The sequence below is a fragment of the Camponotus floridanus genome, unplaced genomic scaffold (assembly GCF_003227725.1).
Source record: "Camponotus floridanus strain SB8 unplaced genomic scaffold, Cflo_v7.5 scaffold9, whole genome shotgun sequence".
Lineage (NCBI taxonomy): Eukaryota > Metazoa > Arthropoda > Insecta > Hymenoptera > Formicidae > Camponotus > Camponotus floridanus.
Window position 1 is genome coordinate 1,286,252 of NW_020229860.1, and position 17,917 is coordinate 1,304,168.

The 17,917-nt window shown below is 42.9% G+C and overlaps 1 long non-coding RNA gene across 1 annotated transcript in view; it reads right to left on the bottom strand.

The window, feature by feature from the left end:
• LOC112639771 overlaps positions 1-17,917 on the bottom strand; it is a 64,069-nt gene that overhangs the window by 32,326 nt on the left and 13,826 nt on the right. Inside the window, exon 2 of the long non-coding RNA XR_003123666.1 lies at positions 15,045-15,145. This is a non-coding gene — a long non-coding RNA (uncharacterized LOC112639771). The remainder of the gene's footprint in view (positions 1-15,044; positions 15,146-17,917) is intronic.

Below are 17,917 nucleotides of genomic sequence, written 5' to 3' on the forward strand. Positions count from 1 at the left end.
TACTCGGCTAATTACCGAGATGCGAGCGGCCGTTTCGAAGTAGAGATGGATTTTTATGGAGCAGGGTGAAAAACTTGCATCGGCAAAGCTGCGAGAGAAATCGCGGGGAGAGATACGTTTGCGGATTTTCGAATCCATAATAAGTGTACGTAAAAAAATCTGAAGATAGTGACAATTTATGATAGAGGTTGCCAATCTTGCAATCTTGCGAAAAATGATGTAGAAAATAATATTGAGATAATCTTATGAAAACTTAAGTAAAATAATAAATTACTAAAGAAATTTTTGTCATTTTTTAAACGAACATGAAATGATCTATAGAGAACTGTAAGCTTGTTGAAAAGTAAACCAAACAAAAATATAGATAAGTGCGTCGTCAATAGCGTCGGCACGTTTGACTTTCGTAAAATTCGAAAAACGGATTAAGCATGACACATTTTCATGGACCGAAGCTTTCTCACCAGGGTGTAGGTTCGCAAGAGGAACAGATATAATAGAGTTCGCCAACCGAGATACGAGCGTAACCGAAAGTAGAACAAGTAGCTAGTCAGCCGAGTACAAATCCGACGAGGAGAGGCGATGCCATACGTCTTGCTTAAACTATGAAAAACGTCCGGGTTGTATGAAGAAATATTGAGACACGCGCGACTTGACCTGCAATATGGTCAAGCAAAATATTTCCAAAACTTTAGGCCGTTCCGTAACGAATCCTTCGGAATCGTGTAGATCAGTCACGGGATTTTTTTACTCGCGTCTCTCTCTCTCTCTCTCTCTCTCTCTCTCTCTCTCTCTCGACACGCTATATTCTTTCTCGTTCGTAGATACATAATTTCGGACGGTCTTTGTCGGCTGACTTATACCGGTCATAAGTCAGCCTGCATTGTAACAATCGGCTCAGACCATCTTACGTGCCTCCCAGATCGTACGAGGTGACATGCTCGACCCTTTGAAAACGTACGCGCGAGAGTACGACCGAACTCGTATATTTTTGTCGAGAGGAAACAGACGGAATCGTTTTATCAAAAAGTAAGGTACTTACGGTCAACCGAGAAACGTCGTACAGTTGCACGGAGATTTATGACGCGGATGAATAGTCGACGCGACGACGAAGAACGTCGGGGAGATAAAAGTGCAAATCTCATTTCTTATTTGATTCACGAGAAGACGATTCGTCGAGGACGCGATAGATGTGGCTTCTATCTCGAGTAAAGTTAAAATTGTGCGCAGAGAGAATTGAAACGAAGTGGACGAGAGATCTCTGGAAGTAATATAGTTTAATGCGCGTTTAACGAGGACATGGTATCTCTTAATAAGCTCGCAAAAGTGAATTGATTTACAATGTTATCGCCGTGTAAAGAGGAAGATTCCAATTTTCAATTCATTCTTCGTCGAATGAAATAATTCGATCGCGTGGAAGCGGAACTGCTCAAATTCCATCGCTCAACTTCATTGCGTATACGACGGTATCGGTTGTATCTATCTCGTAGGAGGAGGTCATCAAGTCCACCCCGCGTATCATCGAGACGAGAGTTAGAGGTCCAGACATCGGGACTCCCACCTTTATTGTTACAAATGACACGGCAGTCAATTCGCCTCTGACCCCATCGCGGGTGGGATTGAGCAAACAAGGAGGGACTTGTCCTCTCTTCCCCGTCCCGTTTCTTTCTCTCTCCCTCTTTTTCCCTTTTATTCTTCGTCGTTTCCATCGACAAATGCTTCAGGCCGTTCGCCATCGACAGTGAGCTATCGCGGCTGGAATTCAGTAGATCTGTCGGTAGCTCTCGAGCTACGAGAAACAAGCAGCTACGTCAGCGAGATTCCGGTGGATTAACCGACTCGTTTTCGTGCAGCTTGCTACGCTTGCCTGAAAAATTGGATGAGACCTCGCCGTCGACATTGTCGTCGTCGCTGACCGTTCCCGGCGAACGAAGACGAATTTCGTTTACGCCGCTTACAACGTAAGCGGGACGACGGCAACGGGAAAGAGATAGATGTGAACCGAGCTAGTTTATTATGCCCTGACTATGGATCAATGGTGAATAGCAATGCGTCGTGAAACAGCGGTTCTCTCACCGATTGAATAATCGATACAGATGTCTGTGTTAACTTTAAAAGGATTGACCGAACGACGAAATTGTTTTTGATCGCGAGTGTACTAAAGCACGCGTTAATATTACGCAATATAATGCAATATTGCGTGATTTGTAAAAATGATAAAATTATAATTTCCTTAAGTCGATCGATCAGATCACGTCTTTCTTATTTTTCTAAACAGATGGATTAAAAAATAATAACGACAATCAAATCGGTACTTGTCAAGAAAGAGATATATAAGAATAAAAATGTGATTTTACAGACAAGCAACTTAAAGATTGAATCTATCGTTACTGTGGAAAATGAGGAAAATCGCTTGTAATAGAAAGAGGGCTTACATAACATGGGTTTTTGTTTTATTCATCTTTGCGCCGTCTGCTTCCTTATTCTCACTCTGATTTTTTGCGCGTGGTACCGCCAAGATCCCTGGAAAATCTGTTATTACGTAATGGTCTAGCTGAAGAAAAGCGGAGATTCTTTCGAGACGCGCCCTTTTGCATGCGATCCGGATGCCTTTATCTCCGTCTACCTCGCGAGGCGCCACGCGTTTCATTGGATTTTCTGCCCGAAGACGTACAGACAGGTCCCTATTGATTCGATGGTTCGATATATCGTCTTTCCCGGAGCGCGCATGAATTAGCACTTGAAAACTTGCTCGGCGACGCATCGGATTATTCACGGGTTGCGGCTACAACGCGTCAATCGCCGCTGTTGTATTACGAGGGTGCCGAGAGAGCGTTGCACCGAGCGAATTTGCAAACCGATGCTCTCGCGGCGAAACTACTGTCGAGAGCGCGATCGATCCACGATTGATGTCATAAGAGCAACTTCGTCTTGCATTAATACATTGTACTCGCGCAAGTTGTAGCGTAAAGTTTTAACGCTGCGATTCGATTATGCCGATACGCATTTTATTTTAAGCTTGATGAGGAGAGCAATTCCGTTTTTTTTCGCATCGTAAATATTCGTTAGAATAATTTCCCAATGTACGAATTATACGATACGTCCGTTAAAACGCGCGCGGATCGATAGACTCGTTTCACACACGTACAATCTCGCGAGAGATCTCGGTGTCGATCGTCGCTGAGTCACGAAGGGAAAAGATAAACGCGCTTCTGGCCGCGGGGTCAGAATTGCCGCTTTTTCCACAACCTTACGAGTGATCTAAACGACAAAGTTTACGCGTCCGACGCGAAATCGCACTTTCGAATCGCCTGCTATCATCGAGAGCCGATGTCGAAAGATCCAGGAAGAGGAGCGCGCGGCAGGCGAGTAAAAAGAAAGGCTCTCGACGGGCGTTCTTTTACTTCCGTTCCTCTCCTTCTTACACCCGCCTCTCGCTCGCTCGCACTGTCCGCGTATTCATTTTTATTAACCGACATTTCTCCCGTAATAAAATCCCGGGCAATCTTCATAGAATCTTTGTGAAACACGCGGTATCCAGTATCGTTTGACCGTCCCCTCGCTACCGCCTGTCTCCGTCTCCCTCCGGCACGGATATAAAACCTGATGGCCGATAACAACCACTAGCGCCCCTCTTCGCCCTCTTCCTCGACAGGCACCGCCACTGTATCCGACACAAAAGCTGTGAGTGGTTCCCGTTTTATTGGAACCATACACGGATACAGATAGGGGCGATATACCTCTTGCCCACCCCACCGGCGTGTTTCGAGACAGAGAGAGAGAAAAGAGAGAAAAAGAATGTAGAACCGTAGTTGGGTGGCCACGCGGGGGTTGAGAGGAAAGACCCGGCGACTCCGGCAACGGCAGCAACGGAGCGAGGGACGCTGATGGCCTGACAATATGCGATCTCCCTCTCGACTCAGTGAATTTCTTATACCCGATATATACGCGATGGGAATCGTGGATTACCGGTCGAGGGGTTGAGAGAGAGCCGGGGAGGTTAAAGAAATTACCAGCCTCGTTTGCGCCGCGCAATGTGAGTGAGATCCTTCTGCACTTCGATCCCGAAACGGTTTCTACTCGAGAAATCTTGACGGATGGGATTTAAGAAGCGCGCGGTTCGAGAGTTAAGGAGATTACGGCCGAGAGCGAGGATTCGTTAAAGTGTTTCGAGTTTCGCGAATATCAACAGGGAGAGTAAGATCCTTGTTCGCGATACCTTGGAAATTATTATATTATTTACGATTGAGATAAAAATGCGATGATTTTGGATGTTTCGTACAATTATCGTAATATAAATTAATTAATTAATGTAGTTTAAATTTAAAAAATTAATACATCTCTGACGCGATGCTTCCTCGTTTGCGAAATTGATTTCGCCGATCTAGAATTTATAGAAGCTTATCGCTAAAAGTGCATACGACTCCCGAAACTTTTCGCAAGTATTATTTCACGTTATCCGATAGTTTCGATCTCACAGTACGTTGCTCATCGAGTACCGAGCACTCTGCGCGTATGCGCTCTTGATTCACTTGGAGAAAATCAGAGAATTTCCACGACTCTCGCAATCCTTGTCTATAGGGGAAAAGGGACAAGAGGGGAGAGGGCTACGAAACTTCCGTAAATGCAATTCTACCCGAAGAAATTACAGCTCCATTCGACTCGCCGGAACAGCGAGCACTTGGATATAGCTCGCGATAGTCTTCGCTTTTCGTTTTCTCAGGAAAGGATAAACCGGACGGTAGATTGAATTTGGACGCGAGCGATATAGAGAGTTTGCGCGGATCTGCGAATAGAATGCCGCTTCCTCGGCCGAATTGGCGGAAGTCCAGCATCACACCGGCAGTTGCTCCGCTGGAACAACTCCCGGTATCCCGTAGGTGTGGGACAAGCGATATAGAATTGCGCCAAATAACAGTTTTGGTCGCCTGGCGTCCCTCGGTCGGCCGTAAGCGTCTCCTGATAATACAGTAGGGATATCATGGAGAGCTCTTGATATTTATGCGCCATAAAAGTCCTGTACATGGGGAAGGGCAACGTTCGAGTCAAGGGTGCTGACCGGACATCGGTTTTCGGGGGGGAGGCCAAAACGGTCGATCCTTCGCGGCATTCGGGACTGTCCATCTTCCTCTCTCCCGTCATCTTTGGCTGGCCTACTATGCCGCGTATACCTCGTCCTACTCCTCTTCGTCATTTATGAGCGGTGAAGTGACCGATTTACTTACAATGGCTGTGAACAAGACGGCCGCCACAAAACTCGTTCGATCGGAGGAAGCGTCGAGAAGAGGGAGATCAAAAGAGAGATTTCGTCGCGACGGATTCTTCAGCCTTCTTTTATCGAGCTAACAAATCATCCGTATCAGTCTTTGCTACAGAGTTTCTCTCTATATCTTATTTAAATCCGTTCTTGATTGAATTGTCAAACTTGATCAGAAAAATACTATTGCATGTTTGTTTAGGAAAAAATATATATCCAATATTGAGAAGAAAACAAATATTAAATATTACACAGATAAAAGAAACATTATTTTCTCGCATTTTGAATAAATTATACCGTTTCATTGCAACTAAGAGCGAGATAAGTCTAAATATGAAAAATGAATTTTTGAAAGCAACCTATACACTGCACGTTCATAAATAATGCCAAGATAAAACGTCAAAGGAAACATTAAGGATGTCGTAATTGGTTTCGTCAGATAAGTAACGATAGATAAAATGTAGTCGGTATTAAGGCCGCATCGTTACAACAGCCTTCGTAAGCGCTCCGACAACTTTTTTTCCATTAATCGTACGACAACGAATTCACGGACGGTGGCGCTTAGCCTCCTTTCGAGTGACAAGTCTTCTGCGCCATAATCTCGATCGAGAAAATTTCAATATAGACGTGAACATGGTCGTTTCAAATGATAAAAAGCTGTTGCCACTTGAAGGACAACTTATCAAACGTGTTGCACGCGATGAAATTCGATATATGATGACAGATCTTACATGATGAATTTTAATTGTGAAAAATTTCACATTTTTATATTGATTTGATTTTTATTTGTCGATTAAACACGGCAATTAAATCACAAAAAATAGTTATTATTCAAAACAACAGCTTATTTTCCTTCTCTCTTTCTCTCTTTCTACACTATAGTATTTTTATTTATAAATTTTAATTTATATATAACTTCACTTTCAAGTTTCAAAGTCATTAAAAGCACATATTATTTTTATACAAATTTTGTTTTTACTAAAAGATATCGTGACATGTTTTTAAAAATTGAAAGACTAAGGTATGGCAAGAATTTCAATTCGAATAAAAGTGAGTTCCGCGGATCGAAATTCGTTTAGCTTGTTTGTAATATTGAATAACAAACACGAGAGATTCTCGATTTTCCGAAGATCTCGAATTCGTACGATGCGAATAGTCCAGTCACTGTTTTTCAATACATAGAAGTGGCATTCGTATGCATACGAAAGAGAGCAAGCAAGCGAAGGAGTGTCGCGAGTGTGTATCGATGTTTGCGAGGATGCGCAAATTTTTAGTTCCGCAAATTTTTCCCGCATGGAATCACCATCCGCAGAGCTCCATTTCCTGCGGGAGCCTTCGCTGACGGCAGCCGTCGTCGTTGCGGCCAATCTCGATAAAATGTAAGAGCAAAGAGTCAGACTCGTCGAGCGAGAGGAAGGAGAGGAACGTGAAATAAAAGGAAGCAAACCTCCGGTATCGTTTTAAAATACATTTGCTTACCTCGCATGCACGGATATTTGCAGATACTTCAAAGATACGTACGTAACGTTAGATACGTTAGGTATCTCGGGATTGGATAAGGCGAATTGATAACAAACAAAGTCGAGTGAGCGCGGAGAGAGAAGCGAGCCCTTACATATCCCCTATAGATCTGTCTTCGTACCGCACCATACGTTTCGTCATTTCGGAGCAGCGGGGAAAGGAAAACGAACGCGGAAGATCGTGACGGCGGGGAGAACGAAAGGTAAAGATTTAAATGGCTCTCGCAAAAAGCATTTAGCTATTCGCTGTAGCAAACGACCATGGCGAAATGGCGAGAGAGGAAGAGAGAGGACATATTTTAAACAGATTTCCCTCTTCCGAACGCGATGTATTTATGTGGCGCGCAGAAGCAGCGGTGTACGTGTATATATATCGCCTCGATGCTCCTGGAAGGGACTTGCCTTTTTTTTCGCTGAGAGGGGTGAGGAAGGTTTCGAATTTAAAAGGTTTAAAGCGATTTCCCAGGGGGTGGCGCGTCGGATTGTCGGCTCTCAAACACCGATCGACCGACGATTCTTTTTCTCTTTCTCGCTCTTCCCTTTCTTTACGTCCCAACCGCTCTTGTCCACCGTCGCGCTTGATCCCTTTTCGCTTCTTCTCGCTTCTCTCTCCCTATTCGGTCTTGTGACTTATTGCGAACTTTTAAGAGAACCGTGCCGCCCTGCCGAAAAGGACTCGGCGTTGTCCCTTTCGATGCGGAAAATTTCGTGCGACATGAAAAATGGTGCCGACACGCTCGCGGCCCGTCTCGTTTCGTCTCGTCTAGTCTCGTCTCGACACGTGCTGCCGGAATCGCGTCGTTTGTCGTGTGTGATAATAACTTTTACGACGCGCACTGGCTGTCGGAAGAACGTCGGCGATATTGCGGATCGCGTCGCGGGAAACCCCATCCCGACGAGCGGGGATTAGGGAGGGCCTTTCATAAAATCCCTCGCGTGATCTGCTTCAAGAGAGCGAGAGGCATGTAGTACCAGCATTCAATGTTCTCAAGACATTTGACGATCTTTACGAGTGCAAACGGTTTGCCATGTATGCTTCCAGCGTGTTTATACATCAAAAATTCTGTTGCAGATTTTATCGCGTGTACGAAACCGCGCGATATCGCGTAAATTGCGAAAGAATTATGACAGGACATGTGCATTTATGTAAAGAAAAATATCACATGACGATATCGATAGAGTGCATGAATATATATTGAATTTAATAAAAGGGATTCAGCGCTACTCTTTTTATTTAATAATTTTATTAGTTTTAGATTAATAAAATAAAATTGTCACGTATTTTTTTTGTGAATTATACATCACATAATTAAAAATTCATAAATATATAATAGATTTACAGTTATATAAATAAATCTTTATTAATAAATCATGCTGACACGATATTAAAAGAACATATGAGAACGATCTTGTGTCATATCAAGAGAACGTGATCCGTAGAACCTGTCCCTTCAAAATCAAGGAAGGAGGGACGTCTTTTCTAATGGAATTAATGTGCTCCTTATAACCCGCCCGGAGCGTAAGATTTACCTTTCATCCCTGAGAATATGTGATCAGGGTATTAGTGCCTCTGTATTATTAAGAGATGAAAACTGAAAGTGGGATGGCGCGCGATGGGAGGCGGCGGAGGACGACACGGGGTGGGTTTGAAAGTCCTCTCTTGGCAACGGAGACGTTTTCCCGATTTCAATGCGCGGCTGATTTAAAATTCATCAGTCTCTTTAAGGGCTTATTTTTCTGCTCGCGCTCGAGGGTATTTATTTTTTTTTGTGAGACGAAGATGAGAAAAGCAAGACGTAATCCTGTATTCTTCCAGTGCCTAACGGTCGTGGAACTGTCTTCTCTTGTCACGGTGGGTAGTAGCTTTAATTTCGCGTGAATGCGCCAAGTATTTTCTTCCTACACAAATAAGAATCTCGTGCATACCAATTTTCGTACATAATTGTTTTAGCATGATATAATATTTTAAATTTCATACTCCATATAATTATAGAAAATGATAATTATAATACTTTAGATATAATGACTTGACAAATTCTTCTCTTCAATATTTAATATGAGAAAAATATAATTATTGGCTTCAATGGCCACTTCTCAGTAACAAAATTTTTACTGTGGGAATGAATTTATAAACTTTTTGCACAAATCAGACACCGAATCGCTTATCAATGAATTTATCTTAATTCGATGTCATAATTTCAACTGGGAAATGGAGCCGGTATTTTTTGCGGGGATGTCCCGATTTTATTCCGAACAAACAGGGAGTAATTTCTTCACAAGACAAGACTGTGCAGATTGCATTAAGTGATATCCTGGCGAAATTACAATACGCTACATTTGACTTTGAATTTATAATATTCGCGCGCTGGCTGAAAAACGCTACTGGCATCCTGGGACCTATATTGTACGAAGCGTTCTACTAATGCGCACCCTCACCCTCGTTTGGATTCAAACCAATAACACGGACGCAAAGAGATTAGGGACACCATTTTTAAAGTACTCGAATCGCGAAAGGGGGTGCGGGCGCCCCCTTCTTTTTTCATGCCTCGCTCTGTTACTCTAAATCATCCAATTTTCAATTATGTAAGTTTTAGCTGCTTCCTTTATGTCTCTTCAAAATTTTATATTTATTAGACAAATATTTTTGTCTTTGAAATAGAGATAATTTACCAATAAAAAATTTCTCTTTTCGTACGCAGATATTATTGTACGAGACGTAAACGCAGATTTCTGGATGCGATTTTTTCCAAGCAATCGATCTTTATAATATAATTTTGAAAGAAAATTCGAAATCAGCGATTCGTAGAATTGCAATATAATATTCCACTATGATCTGGATTATTCTGTGCAACTAGTTCATTCGCATAATCAACAGAGTTAGTCAATGGAAAATGACGAGTCTCCCTCCCAATTATGTGTCCGAGTTCCGAGATCGTCCCTCCGCGAAAACGGCATAGTCGATGTTATTTCAAAATATTAGCGCGGTTCGGCAAAGCCTCGGTAGTACAGCGTTCGCTCTATTACCGTGATTAGCATACGTTGACAGGCGGCTATAACCCCTCGCCTCCCCCCGCTCGCCCTGGATACGATTGGTGGAGGGTGCGAGGCGAAATCAGTCGCCCTTCCCATCGCGCGAACGACCTATAGAGGCGTACGACGACGAACCCGTCGAAACACCAACACTAACCCGATCCGATGGTAGAACGGGACGTTGTTGGATGGTATGTAACATATTGCGACAAGCTATGCTAAACATTATGCCGGTGACGGCGACTGATGCTGGCTAACCAACCAGCGTGGTGATATACGAGAACGTATCCGTGTATAGGATGCTATTCGCGCGCGTCGATGTGTTCTCTCGTCACATCAAGAATGGCAATTTTGTATAGTACTTTGTACTAAACTCTTGCCCCATAAAAATGACAATTTTGCACAGTACTTTGTACGTTATTCATTAAAACAGAATCTTTCTATTAATATCTAACAAACAGTGTCTGATGAATATTTAATGAACAGATTGAGAATCATCTACAATAAATTTCTCGTACATCATACTTGTGTTGGGTGATGTGCAGGGAAAGTTATAATCCTGAATTTTTATACGTGCAAAAGTAAAAGCAATAATAAAAAAATATATTTTTATTATTTGGCACAGAATTTTATTTTTATTTTTGAAAAATATATATAATTAAATTATTATTAATATTCTACTTGAAATCTTAGTGAAATACATATTTATTGTTTTAGATATCGTTGAAAATTTTTTCGAGATAGCATCGATTAATCAAAAACTGTAATATTCTCGTTAATTAAGTAACATTGATTCGTCTGTTAATCTCTTGTTGATTAAGTAACATTGATTCGTCAGCGGATGAGCAGCGTAGTGAATTTTTCAATCGCCATATATCAGGACGAATCGCACTATCGTTGCCGTGATAAAGCGCTCCCGTTTAATCAGTCGGTCGATGCCGTTGCGTTATTTAGCGCGGCGTGATTACGAACCTGGCAGTTTAGGGTGCGACGAGCACAGCGCACGAGATTTGCTGGTTATAGCGATTGTATGTAGCCCATATAGAGAGGAACATGGCTCAGGAAGATACTTGTAGTAACCCGATTGGAGGGACGAACGCGCTCTGTGCTCGCTGGATAGTGCGTAACATATTGCGACAAGCTATGCCAAACATTATGCCGGCGACGGCGACTGATGCCGGCAAACCTGCTCCGTAATATTCACCGTCGCTCGTCTCTGTGTGCGCCGCATGGCTCGTTTATGCGAGCATTCGCATTATTCTCTCTCTCCCTCTCTCTCTCTTTCTCTCTTGATCTCTCTCTCTCTCTCTCTCTCTCTCTCTTTCTCTCTCACGACACGATGGCGCGAGATGCGCGCGAGAATAATTATCACACGCGCCCGGCTGTGTCATCTCGTTTCGCACGTTGACGAGCCATTGTTGGAGCGGGCCGCGACACGCGATCCTTACGAAGACCGGATGACAGCCGGCTAATAACCGACATTAAGAGACGCCCAGGCGGAGGTGGCTGTGACTATCATAGTTTAAACGCGTCGACAAAAGCGTGCAAAAGCGCGCAAAATTGCGATAGATCGTTGACTACTAATGCAAATTAACCTACTATATTTCTCTCGAAGAGTTAATTTGAGTGTAAATTAAAATTAGAAGAAAAATTTAATAATGTACTTTTTCAAAAGAGTTTTGAAAAAGAAGCATTCTCATCGCTTCACATATACGATTTTATATATAATTATATTTTTACACATGATTATTCAATTTCGATTATTAAATTCCATTCACATATGTACCATTCTTCTTGTTTCTATTACTTTATGAATATTTTATCGTTCATTAGAGAAATTTAACAGTAGTGCATTGGCGGGTAATACAATAATAGTGTTTCGCGTTGAGATTTCTCGAATCACCGTTATTCTCGCATTTTTGAATCCGTGAATAGGGTAGATACTTTCCGGTAATCGCGATGACGCAGACGAATTTGCATTCGTGCCCGATCGTTTAGTATCGCGCGACTACGCGAATTTGCATTCGAGACGGTCCGGTAGGATTCGTCGGAAAATGGTCCGAACGCCGTCGTCGCCTAAGTGCAAGGATAGCAGCAAACGACGTTACGGGGTTGACGGACTCATTACGCGGTGGTTTGCATATAGAACGCGTCGGCCGGGTTCTCTCTAGTCTCTATACACACAGTCGAATACTCGCGCATTCGAACGAATGGATATGTGTAGAGAGAAAGAGAGACAGAGAGACAGAGAGGGGGGGGGAGAGGGAGACAGAAAGAGAGAGAGAGAGAGAGAGGAAACGTAAAGTGGACGGACGGACGGACACTGACTGACTACTACACGAGTAATATGGATTTGAAGGGCGGCTGGCACAATGGTGCCACTAATGCACAACCACCCCCTCGTGCTGCGAACCCCTCCGGGCAAACTGCGTACACGGACCATTCAATATTGGCCGTGGCTCTAGCCACTGGCTTATCTACGCTTAATGGCACGACATTGGAGCGTGCCGAAGAACTATGTCGAATCATGGTCTCGTCGCGTCATCAGGGATGATGAGGTTTCCGTCATGCCAGAATATACCTGATCGATATTGACTCTAGCGCATTCGAGATGCATTCGGCATAAATATACTCCCGTTCGCGATTGGCATTACAAATGTACCATCGAAATTTCAACGACATAAAGTCAGACCAAGAGAGAGATTTCTGCGTTATAAAATTTTAATAATCACGATAGGAAATATGCACATATTTTTCGCACAAGCGATTTATTGATGTTATTCTTATAACAACCCGACGCTTTAAGGTTAATTTTTACGATATCGATAATGGAATATTAAGAGATTCATGACTTTTTCATTAAATAATTATAAAACTACAATCCTTGATAGGAAAATTACACTCTTGTCGATAAACCGAATTGAAGAGGGACGTCTACCAAAGCGAAAGCAACATCGTTAAATCCTCGACGCGCCTATCTTTATTAAAATCATGTTACGGCCGATTCCCCGGATGTTAGGGATTCACTGTACACGATCGCGTTGAAATTTGTCGACGCACTTGGACACGCACGGCGGATAAACACGTGTAAGCGGCGCGCTTGTGTGCGTCGATCACGTCGTTGTACGTACCGCAACACTTTGGACTGATATCCGCGGCAAACATTGGTCCGGCTCCGGTATCAGCATGGCCCATTGCCCGCGAATCCGGCCAATTTCCTGCATCCTGATCTGATCGTCACTTTACGACGCGTGTACCGGTGACCAAACCCTGGCAGTCTAACCGGAGCGCGTTCATCCAGCGAAATCCGACGTGGTCGCGCAACCAAATCGCCGCGTGTACGCGCCCATATCCATCGACCATACCTTATATATATGTATATACACCGGCTGTATAACGTATGTACCACGTTCCCCGGATTCAGCATAATCTGACTGATTGGCGGGGTAACCTGCCGGAAGGATCCTGCTGCTTGTTGTCCGGCGGAGTTGGGTTTATACGACCGCTGTTTCAACCCCTCGAGTATTCATCTCCGAAAGACAATTTAACGACGTATTCTGATACGGGCGTGATTTTACGCGAAATAGCTCGTTTCATAGTACTCGTGTAAGATTGTTTTGTACTACTAATTGCATGTAAAAGTATCGAGAAGAGTTATGAAAAAGAAAAATTACAGAGCATAAACAGAATATAAAAAATAATAAATTGTACAAGTGTGATTTTGAAATCGAAATAATGTGAAATCTAGCCACAAGCAGGAATAAATTGCGGTTGTACGAGCATTTGACGTAATATCGCTGACGGCGGTGCAAACAGAAGCGAGCGGTTTTAGAGGCAAGTCACGAAGCCGTTGATATAATCAGTCATACATAGGAACACGTACAGAGGAGTCATTAAATCTTAAATGTAGAGCATCTCTCTCTTTCTTATTTCCAGTTCATGTTAGAAAGGTAAATCTCAAACAAGCGCGATACATTTCGTATTTTTTCTCATCGAGATGAAGGTACGTCGCTCGTAAAAATTCAGACTATAAAAGTTTCATAAATATATGCTGATAAGGCATATTACGAAACTAATAACAACAAATTGCATTGTACGATACAAAGCCAAAGCTGGCTCGAAATATTTTTCCAGGGAAAACTTGCATTTCCCTGATTATTTAGAGAATGCGAATTTATAGCAGTCAAAGGAGCACTAAATACGTTTATTGAACCAAATTGAGTTCTGCATCGAAAAATTCCTTCTCAAATACATTTCGCTTGCAAGCTATCTAGAAACAATATTCGATAATTAACAACGAAAGCTCGATTCGAGTAGTAATCTTTCAATTTTCAAATATGCAAAAAATAGTTATCAATTAATATTTACAATATTTATATTTTATATGCAATATATATATATATATATATATATATATATATATATATAACATAAAATATATATAATATTCAAATATATAAAATATTATGTCGGAACGAATGAGACTTTGAAATTTGATCAGCGGTTTTCTTCGATAATTTATCCACATCTATCTGTCCTACATTTACTCCGAGATTCCGAGATCTTTTCCATGCTTGCGTTATCTTGTCACGTAGGTACCAACCGTGAGATTTTTTTTAAATCCCGGGAAAATGAAAATCTTCCTAGCTCGAACGTGTCTTCTCACGAAACAGAGGTGCGCGAAGACAAGGAGAGCTTCGGTGTGCGGTGACGATGTTACGGGCGTTTATGAAATACGTGTTTCGCCTGGCTATTTGCAGTTTGCACCAGACACACCGGGCGGCCATTGTATGGGAAACGGATAGAGTGGCGGCATTTGCTATTCCCGTAGCGCACGGACTACGTTCCATTGTCACATTGTGCTTGCTAATACGCTAAAAGCCTATCTGTGTTGAGATCTGCGCGTGGAATATTGCCGCGCCCGGGATTCAAGTCGGTGTAACGAGGTTACGCCGAAAGAGACAATCGCGAGTTAATGACTGCGTAATTGAACGGTGGTCGATGGGCGGGTCGGGGACATCGAGTGGAGATTGACAGAGGAGATTGGTCTTGGTCGAAGACCTTTATCAAGTCGGTTCGCGACAATCGGTTCGGCTCGGCATTGCCAGAATAAATAGATTTAGCGCAAATGTCGCTTATATAGTTTCGAGATTTTAATGACTTTGCATTTCAATGATAATAAAATATACAAGGCACGTATATTATTCTCCTATTTGTATAGTATTAAAAATTGAATTCACCGAGATGATTTCAGCTCCCGCTCATAATTCACAATTCAGCTGCATTCTGTCGAGATCCATTTGTCTTGCGTTTGACAGCTCTTTTATCGACGCACGTCCACCTGAAACCAATAACAGTCCGCATTACTCTCTCTTTCGCGATGCAAAGAACAGATACATAAAATAAGCATTAAACAAATACAGCGTCATAGTTAGCGTTATGCACTTCGCATGCAGTGCCATTAATAGCGGCCGCGGGAGCAGAAGCAAAGGAATAGCGGCGCGAGAAGATTTTATGTCTATGGCGACACTCCATCGCGTGTCGCGAAGCACAGTGTTGCGAAATTAAATCGAACGTAAAAATATCGCCACTCGTTATTTCACGTCATTCCCGCCTTCTCTGAATTCGCGTGTTCGTGGTACCGCGATAATACCGCAGTCAATTTCTTCGGGTAAGACACGCCGGTGTAATATAATGGTCGTTATTTCTCGCGCGTAATAGCAAGAAATAATTCCGCCTGTTTGCCAACGTTTTTGCTCGTTTTGATATTATACTCATCATATACGGCGAGAGCAAAAGAGAGAAAGAGAGGAAAGAAGAGGAGGAGAGAGAGAAAGATGGAGAGAAAGAGACGGGGACGATCGAAGACGACGGATGCAGCGCGTCATGAAAGGCGATGCAACCCTCGATTTTCGCGAGATCGCGTGCACCATCGAACCGCAACCTGCCCCAAATTCTTCCTTCCCGAAAGAAACGATCGCGGTCGACGCGATCGGCATCTATAATCACGGAAGAATTCGATGCATACGATGCCATACGACGCGTAGTCACGAAACGATGTTTTTCTGCGATGATTGAAAGAACGGAAAGAGGAGAAAAGAAGAGGGAGAGAAAGAGAGAGAGAGAATGAAAAAGAGAGGGAAAAGCTTCTCGAGCCCTTCGCATCGTTTCTTCACGGACGGACGAACGGCTGACGAGTGCCCGCAAATTCTTTTAACGACACTCAAAGCAGCCGGAAAAACAGCGCGTCGGTAGCGCGATTATGAAAATTTTCTTTAATAAATATCTCGCCCACGTGCTCGCTCCTTCAGCCTCGTTGCGCGCGTTCCCCGCCGCAGGAAGAATAATTATGTCGTCGCTCGTTGAGCGGGAACGACGGAGAGAAGTTCTGCAACCATCCCGGCATCAAACGAAATTATTCCGAGGAGGTAAAAATTTCACGGCTCTTAATCGCTCGTGAACGGCTGGCGAGATGGCAAAGTCCGCGCGTTTTCATAAATATTTCATAAATAGCGTTGCACGTGCGCCGACATTGAAAACGATAATGTATGCGTGTTTCGCGTGTACGCAACGGTGCAGTATATAATAATATAACCGTTATATTGAAAATCAGAAATAACCAATTGTTTAATAGATACTTTTTCGGATGATTATTTTTTTGGATACTAAGAGTAAATGAGATTACGCTATTATTAAAACGACTAATCTACCCTAATAGCCGACATGAAAGGCACTCAAGCTCATGAGAAGCAACATTTCTCGCGAGAAAGTCTCTTTTTTCCGCGATTTATCATCCCCTCGCGTATTAATGCTCAACGTACGTCGTGCGAGCGAGCGAGCAAGCGTATTTATATACATGTCGGCGAGGATGGAAACACTGGGGAGGAGGAGAGCCATATAACGGCTCATCGGGGGCTTTTTAGGAGTCTCCGGAATATCTCGTGGATATCACTGCGGGTTTATCATGAACAATACGAGATAAAGCCGGTCGAACTGCTCGCAATAAATTCGTACCGCGCTTCCAGATATTTCATAAGGGTGGAATCCATCAATAACGGCCGAGTGTACGTGTGTATGCGTGTGCGCGATCGTCGATGGCCCAAGGAACGTACGGAGGGTATATCGATGGTGATCGCTATAGCACGGAGAGCTCGTGTTTCTCTCGTAGCAATAAATAATGCGATAAAACACGAGTTTGTCAGGCTATCACGAGCAACGGCAGGGCGGCAGAATTTCGCTCGGCGAATATTCGCTCGAGACCCGACATCGTACTTCCGTCTTTGAAGTCTTCGCGTCTTATGCAAGGATAATTTCTCGGTTCTCCTCGTCAATCAACCGGGACCACTTTACTCCAAGACCCTACGGAAACTCTATTACGCACGTGAGCGCGCCGTAAATTATTTACCGAGGTAAACAATGCACTCCTTAAAATCGAATTAAGCCGACAAGTTTGTTCAGACGCGCACTGGAGAAAGCTTCTGCTTCCTTACCTTTTTGCGTTTCTACCGGTAAACTCAGTTTTTCACCGGTAAACTCGCCACTCACCGCTGTACGAGCGATACTCCGGCTTATGTACGTTGAAACAAAATTTCGATCGTAAACGAATTTTCTTAGCTTTTACTTATCTCCTCGCCGAAGAGGTCAATTCAAGAAGCAGCCAAATGAGATTAAAGACCGGCTAGACATCTTTTTCTGTGCGCGCAGCATGAATATCAAAAGATATTTGCGATTGTAGAATTTTTTATTACTGGAAGAAAAAATAATTTTTGGTTCTTGAAATTGAACATAGATGCATTTTTTCCATTTTTGCAAATGTTATGATTGTTGAATCGTCAGTTATACCATATATTACATATTCTTCTATTCTTTTTTAATTTTTATATAATAGAAAACATCTCAAGCAATAAATAGAATGGTCCAAAATCATCGTCGACTATCATGCTTGATCAATGAACTCGCACTTAGCATCTCCGACAACTATGCTTAAACGCTAAGAACTTCGGGAAACTTTCGAAACGGCGCGGAAAGGTTTCCCTTGTTTCACGAGGGTGGTCGATAAATTATCGTCCACCTATAACACTCGCTCGGCTTTCAACCCCCTTTCCAGAAGTCG